We start from the raw sequence: 9913 nt of genomic DNA on the forward strand, positions 1-9913 counted from the left end.
GAAAGAAAGAAAGAAAGAAAGAAAGAAAGCAAGAAGAAAGAAAGAAAGAAAGAAAGAAAAGAAAGAAAGAAAGAAAGAAAGAAAGAAAGAAAGAAAGAAAGAAAGAAAGAAAGAAAGAAAGAAAAGGTTTTCTGTTTCCTTCCGGTAGAGTGACCCCTTTTCACGTCTGTGCTCAGCTTGGATCCCTCTGGAGCATTGACTGTTTTGTGCCACCGTCATTGACTTATAAGGTTGTCTTCTTCCTTGGGCCGTGAGCAGCTTGAGGAAGGAACCATATCTTATTCAGCCTTGTTTCAACACAGGCCTTGGCCAAAAAACAAAAACAAAAAACAAACCACCGCTTGATAACGAATGAAACGCGAATGAGAAATACCACCGAGCAGTTGAGTAAACGGCCAATATCCATGTTCATTTCAGGGTTCCTGTTACTTGGGCAAGGCACGAGGGACACGATGATGAACTAAAGCTGAGCTGACCTTTGAGCTCACAGCGTGACTGACACGATGAGAGAGAAAACCCGGGTGAATATCGCCAATCTGAGACAGAGTATCTTTTTCTCGATTGATAGAATGCGTTCTTAAACCAAGTCAGCTAATACCTTTCTTGTGATCGTTTTTATGACAGCACTAACAGTTGATACTGCTACCAAATTTTAGTTTCAGCAAGGGGCCATTAAATTTGACTTCAACAAAAGTAGAAAAGAAGTGTTTTGATTCCTTTAGTTTTGTTTGGATCGCGAGGGGATGATGCTGAAAATTGTCTTTCAGCACCCTCCATGTAAATTCCATGGTATGTGTGTGTGCCGTGTGTCCTGAAATCGTTAGAATGGACTGCTCGTGCTTCCTCCTTTAAGGCTTGGATTCTATTTATCACAATATTCTTATAAATTAATGGTTTGCTTGGCCGATTAAGGAATTTGCCTCCAAATTTTGATGACAAACTTTCCCTTTAGAAAATGATTTGAATCAATAAAAGGAAATGAGGGGAAAGAAAGGACCCTAATTTTCTGTGTGCTCACTGGCATCGTGTTTGCTTTTATCCCAAGAAAGAAGCAGCCTGCTTATGTTTTGAGAATGCTGTTTATCTGTCAGATGGTGCAGGCAGGAGCCAGCTGTTTCTCATAAAGATATCTTGGGAAATAGCAACAAGGCTGTCTACAATGGCAGATGCCATCTGATACCATTTCTAGGGGGTAGTTCCTGTTGAAATGTTGTTGGAGGGTTTTCTAACGAACAGGCCAAGACATCAAGAACGGTTAGCGCTGATGCATGCCAAAGTCAATGCTAGATAAGTAACCAAGAAAGTAAAACCCTCTTTCAGGCAGGAGCAGTTCAGAAGATGGGTAAAAACAGGCAGAGTCCACAGAGTGTGTTGAGGGGGAAGTGGTGAGACGATCTGTTCGTGGGGCTGAAAGCTCAAAGCTGTGGACACAGTCGCTGGTGCCCTGATGGTAGCAGACGCTTTTTGTAACAGAGGTCTTGGGATCTGAGTTGATGGAGGGAGGAGACAGCAAAGCTCAAAAGACCTCACTTGCTTGGTGCTCAGTCATTTCATGCTGGCTAATTTTCCAGTGAGAAACAGTAAGGCATTCTCCCTCCTGTTGGGCCTACCTTGGGGTCACCAAAGAGGAACAGTGCCTCTACATATAGGGTCCAGCCTGGGCTCCACATGCAGGAGAGGGTCGTGGATGTGAGGCGGCAGCACCAGGGAGGGAGCCTTGGGAGAGGGAAACATGAAACTGTGACCCTCCAGGACGGAGCGTGAGGAGAAGTAGCTTTGGGGAAGCAGGATAAGTTTCCTCAAGGGTTTCAAAATCTTTCCTAGGAAGTCTTGTTCTCTAAGTCCCTAGGAGCCATAGGAAGAAGTTACGAAGTGTGTATCTCACCTGAACATAAGTGTGTGGAAAAAACAAAATGTGTGGGTATAAACATAACCTGCTCACTGGGCATGGTCTTTCCCTGCCCTAAATAAGAAGCCTATGACCTCCCGTTCTTTTTTAGGTAAGAAAAAGTTTTAGGGCCACTTATAATTTAAAAAGAGAGAAAAAAAAACCCAGCCCCAAGCCAGCAATTAGAAGTGACAGGGATGTCAAGGGGACACGGCATCTCTCTCATCTCTCTATTTCTCTGCCTCATGCTTTGCTCCCCCCTCAGCGTGTTCACTGTGATTTGGGACCCTCCCAGGTAGAAGCAATGGAAGCCAGGAGAGATGAGGGGATGCAGAAGCCATCGTGGCTGCCCCGTTGCTATGGCTCACACTTCTTGGGCCTGGCGGATGTTGGAGCTGACTTGTGTGTACTCCTCAGGGGTCTTTCCCTACTACCCAAGGGGGGACTTTTTCAGATGAAGAACACACCGCATATCATGCTGAGTAAGGGGCTGGACTCCTCTCGTAGTCTGCAGACGTCACCGGGGCCAAGTTTTGTGATTTTGTGGCAGTGCTCTGGGGACCGTAGGTGGGGGCGGGAGGGAAGCCTCGAGAGGGGCTCTGGCTCCTCCACCTTCATGTCCGCGGAAGCAATCCGGCTTTTGCTTTTCACATGTTGAGATTTAACAGAAGGTTTCACCTCGAGAGGGCCAGGCCAAGGAAAGGCTGCTTACCAGTGGACTCCCCTTGACTCTCGATTCATTCACTCCTCTGCCAGCTGGGCAAGACACTGGTCCAGGCAGTTCGCTCTGATCCTAGAAGCTGAGAACGGCCACGCCAGCTCATCATCAGGGCCTCTGCTTGCAATTCAAAATAGCTCTGTTTACATCAGCCTCTTCCTCCCTGGGGCAACTTGGGGGAGCGACTGACATTTTCTACATTGCAGTGTTCTCCTCTGTCAGCACCTCTCTGGCAGGACTGACTGAATTGTGTATGTCAAGGGCCCTGCGTGGTATTGGAATAATGTTGGCCCTCGGGCAATTACAGCCGTGTGCCCCGGAAGCTGACACGCAAAGCTGTCGGGAACCATGCTTTACTTAGTCATCAGGTTGAAGAACTCCGCTCTGGCGATGCCTGTGACAAGGGGACACCACGTCCTTTTTCTTACACCCTACGTGAGAGATTAAAACAGTCTCCTTGGCCGGACTCGGTGGCTCAGCCTGTCATCCCAGCGCTTTGGGAGGCCGAGGTGAGTGGATTGCCTGAGTCCATGGGTTCGAGACCCGCCCGGGCAACTTGGCGAGACCTCATCTCTACAATAAATTAAAAATTAGCTGGGCGCGGTAGCGCGCGCCTGTAGTTCCAGCTCCTTGGAAGGCTGAGGCGGGAGGATCGCCGGAGCCCAGCAGGTCGAGGCTGCGATGGCAGGGAGCAGCCACTGTACTCCAGTCTGGGCAACAGAGTGAGACTCCAACTCAAAAAAAACAAAAAAACAAAACAACAGTCTCTTTGAAGTCTTTGACCAGGGGTACGGGGCACAAATGTCTCCCCATCTAGAATACAGATCAGCCACAAAGACAGAAGAAAGCTTTATGAGGACTGAAGCAAACAACTCACAAATCTTGCTTGAAAACTGCAGCCACATCAAAGCTATCCAACTTCCAACAAATCTTTGTGCCCTGAAAGAGTAATTTCTAGTGCCATAATTACCAGATGAAGGATGGATTCCGTGATGGTTAATCGTGTGTACTAAGTTGGCTAGGCTAGAGTACCCAGCTGTCTGGTCCAACACTAGTTCAGATGCCGCTGAGATGGCATTTCCACCTGTGATGGACATTTCATCAGACTTTGAGTGAAGTACACCATCCTCCTCCGCCTCTCAGCTGAAGGCCTTAGGGGTGAAAACTGAGGCTTCCCTGAGAAGAAAACCTCAGAAAACCTGGGACGGGGGAAAGCAGTCCCTTGTGGATGTTCAGACTCTCCAGAGACTCCAAGGAACCCAGGAGATGGCTGTATCTTCTGGACTTGACCTGTGCTTTCCTTGTCTGCCCCATGTCTCCTTTTCCTTCATTTCTGATGCCTTGGAATTGCACCCTCAATAAACTGTTGGCACAAGCATTCGGTCCACGTTTTGTTTTCTAAGGACCTGGACTAAGACACTCGCTGTGTGACCTTGATAAATTACTTAACCAGCCGGGTGTGGCCGCTCACGCCTGTAATTCCACACTTAGGAGGCTGAGGCCAGGAAGTCGAGGCTGCAGTGAAACGAGATTGTGCCACTACACTCCAGCCGGGGCGACAGAGGAAGACTCCAACTCTTAAAAAAACGACTTAACCAGTCCAGCCTGCGGTCTCCTCACCTTTACGTGGAAACTCTAGTGCACCTTCTTGGCAGGGAGGTTTTGAGGACTGGGCGGCACCTGGGAAAGCTTTTTGAGGAATGAGTCAGAAAGCCCGGGGGAAGCTTTTGGTCAGTGACAGCATGACGGGTGCGGCTCCACACCGCAGGGGTTCCATGGCCAGCCCCCACGGGGCGAGGGAGCCCCGCTGTCCAGGGCTGCCCATGACTGAGTGGCTCAGTGTCAGTGCCGGGGCTCTTTCATGGGAAGCCTGTTGCTGCCGCACATGCAAGCCAAGTCGTCAGAGCCGGCAAGGCAGAGTGCCTGATCCCAAGGAGAGAGGCGAGGAGGGGCTCGCCGTGCTCCGTGTTCCTGCCCCCGACTCATCCTGAATCTCTGTTCCTGTCAGGAGGAGGAGAGCGCGGGCCGTCAGCAGGAGGGTTGAGCGGAAATGCCTTCCCACGAGGGCCAGAAGTAGTGAAGACGTGCCCCAACTGCCACTGTGCACTGCAGTGCCTTGTCCTGTCCTACCTTGAATGCTGTGTGGTTGGGGTGAGGGTGGGTATGGGGGACGTCCTCTGGAAATGCCACTTATCCAGAAATGGGGAATAGGGTGGCTTTTGAGGCTTCAGGAGGACAGAGCGAGGGGAGTGAGTCAGTTCTAGGCTCCAGGCCCTTGCAGACGTGTCTCGAGCAAATGACTGCGGGTGTGTGTGTGTGTGTGTGTGTGTGTGTGTGTGTGTGTGTGTGTGTGATCAGAGAGGCTATATGACAAGCATAAAAAGTATTGAGAACTGGGTTTATGGGAGTGGGGAAGGGCTATAGCTGAGTATACCCAGGGCAGGGGGCGGGGTCGGAAGGGAGATAGCCTCTTCTCCACTACACCTGGAGAGGCCCCAGCTGGACCAGGAAGGAACAGGGCCTGATGTCACCAGAGCCCTTCTTCAGGGCAGGGGACAAAACAGACTCCAGGATGCCAGGCGGGGCGGGGGGATAGGTGGATGGCCAAGTCACGAGGCTGCCAGTGTTTTGAGGACACCATGTGGCACAGGAGACCAAAGAATGGTGAGTCTCCAACAGAATAAAAGTGTCCCCTTTTCAGGACCAGAGTAATAAAAGTAATAAAGACCAACTCCTCGGACTAAGGAAACAGGGCGAGGACTCCTCATCCGAAGTGCTTGGGATCAGCTATGGTTCAGATTTCCAATCTTTGTTTTTTGAGTTGGAGTCTCACTCTGTCGCCCAGACAGGAGTGCAGTGGCCGCTCCCGGCCACCACAGCCTCGACCTGCTGGGCTCCGGCGATCTTTCCGCCTCAGCCTTCCGAGAAGCCGGAATTACAGGCGCGCACTACCACGCCCGGCTGATTTTTTGATTTATTGTAGAGATGAGGTCTCGCTGCCCAGGCGGGTCTCGAACCTGTGGGCTCAGGCAATCCACTCACCTCAGCCTCCCAAAGGCACAGGATTATAAGCTGAGCCACCAAACCTGGCCAGATTTCCAATCTTTTTAAAAATTTGGATTTTGGAATATTTGCATGGTATAGCAATTGAGCATCCCAAATCTGAAAACCCCAAATCCGAAATGCGCCAAGGAGCACTTCCTCTGAGCCTCATGTCAGTGCTCCAACAGTTTCAGCGTTTCGGATTTTGAACGTTCAGATCTGGGAGGCTCAGAGGATATAACCGGGATCCCAGACCGCAATGGGAAGCAAGAACACCCTTGTGGACACCACAGAGTCTCAGAGTTCCTTCACTGGGGTGTTAGAAAGAAAGCCTTAGATTTGGGGAGGTGAGGTTGCATAATGATTCAGAGCATGTATTCTGGAACTAAGCTGCTTGCCCCTTACAAGCCCTGTAGCCTGTGCTTAAGTCTCCTCACCTGTAAAATGGAGAAGGTAATAAGTAACTCATGGGAAGTAGGACTGGAGGAAGTTAACATGTATAAGTGTTATGCCCAAGGCACATATTAAGTGTTCACTAAATCTCAGGTATCCGTACTGCTATTGCCTTGGGTATTTTTTCTAGACATCTTGCCCTCCCCAGCGGAAATGGAGGGACTCGCTTTAGGACTCCCAGTCAGCACTTGAGGCAGAGCAAGAGAGAGACTGAGTGCTGAAGAAACAGAAGGCCAGAATTCAGAGTTCCACCTCAGGGCTTCCAGCTGAGAGGCATTTTAAGCAGGTAAGACCTGGGAGCAGCTCCGTAATCCCACAGAGAAACACTGGCAAGCAAATCACCTAGCAGAGCCCAGGGTGTTCCTAGGAGACTCAGGCAGGGGTGGGCCCAAACTCGACTATTTTTGTTTCCATTTCTAAGGAAAAGCTGAGAGGGAGCGGAGTTTGGATTCAGAGAGTAAAATAAGGGGATTGGATGAGATGTCCTCTACAGACCGTTCCAGCATTCTGCAAGACACCGAATCCGTGAGCATGACTAAAGAAAAGAGATTAAAAAATATTCAAGACAGGAGGATTCAGGCAGATGCTCAGGAAAATATGTCCCAACCAAATTCCTGCTGAGCCGCAGAAAACCCTGGTGAGGGAAATGATGTGAATTTCATACCCAGAGCCATGGAAAATAAAATGAAGCACGTAAGGCTGGGGAAATCTTACACTGCCAGAGGTCCAAGTTTCTCTATTCAGCCAGTCCCTCACCCCACCATGGCTAGAAGTCATGCTTTGTCAAGGGACGCCTCCAAAGAGTTTAGATGGACACGTTCAGCAGTGGCTACGATCAAGTGCTCCCGATTCCTCTTTTGTAACCTCTTGTCTGAGCAATGGCTCTCAGGCCCAGACTTACCAGGGCAAAATAATTCATGGATTATATCTGAGTGTGACTGTCTGAAGATCTCAGGGCCAGTGTAATGGCCCCCAGATCTCTAAGAAGCCGTTCAAAGACTTATGATCTGCAGTAGAGTCTGTGAGCTATAAGGCCACGAAATGAGGCTATAAAACTCGATTCGATGAATAAGGATATTAAAGTGGAATTAGGGTACTGTAGGAGAGGAATGTCGGTGCTTCAAGAGATGAAAGATGGGGAAAGCTTTGGCAAGAGCCAGGGATGAGACGAGCAGCTGCTGTGCAAACTTCTTTTTAAAAATTATTCTCCCAGGGCATCCCTGAAATTTCCAGACCAGAAGTGCTTGCTCTACACAGACACCCATCACCCGCCAAGATGTGGGCTGGGCTTAAGTGCGGGAGCGGCTACACTCCATTCTGTCCATCAGTAAGCACCCAGAGTCACCACACTCCTTCTCACTCCACCTTCTGGTCGCTAGAATGGCCCTTATCATCCCTTCTTCGGTGGAGAAAGAAGGAAGGTAAGAAAAACCTTTTGAGGCATCTTCTGAAGTCTGAGATGGTGTCTTCCCCCTGAGGTGGCTTCCTGCTTACACCAGGCTTCCCATCTCAACAGCGCAGCACAACTCAGTGGCATTCGGTTCAGTCATGGCTCCGGTTCGGCCAAGCTTCTTGCGGGGCACAGAGAACACACCTGTTAGCACGGACTCCCCCTATCCCCAGCTGTTTGCTTTTGGGGGAAAGAGATTCTCATATGAGAATGATCTCTGACAACAACAAGCACACTGGGTCCTTCTCATTTTGGAAGAAAGTGTTGCATCCCCGTAGGTTAGCACACCAGGTAGGCAAAATATACCCAAAAAAGAGAATAGTTGGCGCCTTCTCTTGGTCACTCAGTGACTCAAATTTCCTACCTGAAAAGTAGAAAACTAGCCAGTCTCTCTGTGACTGGCCAAAAGGTCTGAATATTCGAAAATATGTGGCTGGTGGGTACCAAGTATGCTCATCCAAATGACTGACTCACATTTTGGCAACCGCGTGGCGCCAAATAGCGTTTTTGTCAGAGATTTCTTGGAATTAAAAAAAAAAAAATCAGCAAGAGGATTTTGGTGAAAACAAAATAGATCTAAGTGTTTGTTATGATTTCTTGTACCCCCAGGGCTGGGTAAGTTCGGAGTGTGCTTTAGCGGGGTTCCTCCCAGGCCACCTACCTCCCTCTTTCTCAACTTTCACTGCAACGTGTGCGGAGGAAAAAGAAAAAAAGTCCAAGACCTGGGTTCAAATCCCAACCCATGAGGAAAGCCTCAACGTATCATCTGAGGAGTGGGAATGATGACAGTGTGCCCGGTGGCAACACTGTGCGGAGCAAACAGGGTGTCCCTTAAGCTCCCAGCAGAGCCTGGATAATGAACAGTAGAAGAATGAGGACAAACGGTGTAAGTTCACACCTGAAGAGGCATAACCCCTCATCACAAAGCTGCTGTTCAAACTCCTGCCTACGGTGTCAGGGCTCCTTGGAGTGTGATCCCGGCCATCTGCTGTGGAATTCTTCCGAGAGGCTTATGAGAGGCAGACGCTGCTGGTCCCCACCCCGGAGGTGGCAAATCAAAGTCTCTAACTTCTCGCCAACTTCCAGATGACTCTTGGGCATCTTCAAATCTGAGAACCACTGAAAGAGAGCGCCGCTTAAAATGCACTACCCTTTTTAGTCACTGGTATGTCAAGAAATCGATAGCGTGTATCTCTCAATGAATTTTAAGAATTCTCTGTAGTTCCTGAGCCCTGAGGCCCAAGGAGCCTCTGAAAAATTAGGTCACATGGTCAGTTTGGGGAAGTTTAACCCTTTACCTGTTTAAGGGGGAAAAAAAGAGCACAGCTCACTGCGGCGGCCATTTAATTTGACATAAACATGCTCTTTGGGGCTGAAGCAAATCTGACTGGTTTTTGATGTGAAAATAATATATAAAAACTGTTCTCAGAGTTATTTCTAAACAGAACTTGCCTCTAATCCTAATGAGAATTACAAAGGAAGGAGGAGAACAAAAAGGAAGACGCGGAAGAGAGAAGGGGAAGGAGGAAGAGAATTACAATATTTTGTAATTTTTTTTTTTAATCTCACCTGCCAGCGAGTATCTTTGGGTCAAACAAGGAGGGGTCAAAAAGCTGGTCAAGGCGGTTCCTAAGGAAGCCAGTTGTGTCTGTTGCTTCTTGCTGCTCTGCTGACTTGCTGGCCACCTGAGTATTTTGTGCTATTATTTAGGCCCAGTGGGTGACACTTCCTCAGCTCCCTGGACCGGTAAACAGCAGGTTATGTAGCAACTCACGAAGCTCGATAAAGCCCTGACTCCCCTAGAAGGTGTCTGACCTAAAAATCATCCATTCTTCTACTCAAAAGTCCAGAAGAACTCCTAACCCGGGAGCACTGTCATCTTGCGCTTTCAGTTGAGCAGAGAAGAAGCATTCGGCATGTGTGACACACGGGGGCCCGCGTGGGGTACATCGGCACAGGTGAGAATCCCAAGAGCAAACACCGGCCATTTCTTTGACAACACAGCTCGGGGTACCTGCTGAAAAGGCGAAATCAGCCAGCAGAGCAGTCAGGCTCCCAGAGTCCATCCGCGGTGAGACGGGGGAAGCCCCCAGGAAGTCCAACTGGTAAGCCTGTTTCATGGGCAAAGACCCAGAGCTCATCCTGCCTTGGTGGAACCTTTAAGATGTGGAACCCACAGCTGAGCAGTGAGATGAGAAATTGATTAGAGGACTGGGGAAGAGAGCAGGGTCACTCAGGCTCCAGAGAGATCCATTCCTCCAGGGGCTGGTCTCCTCTAAACCAGAGCCATAGATGGAGGTTTGCATGCTGGGAGACAGAGGAGGAGCTTGTGGGGGGAGCAGGGAGGTGATTGGGGGTGGGC

The sequence above is a fragment of the Carlito syrichta genome, unplaced genomic scaffold, assembly GCF_000164805.1.
Source record: "Carlito syrichta isolate Samal-C Ts95f unplaced genomic scaffold, Tarsius_syrichta-2.0.1 Scaffold316145, whole genome shotgun sequence".
NCBI lineage: Eukaryota > Metazoa > Chordata > Mammalia > Primates > Tarsiidae > Carlito > Carlito syrichta.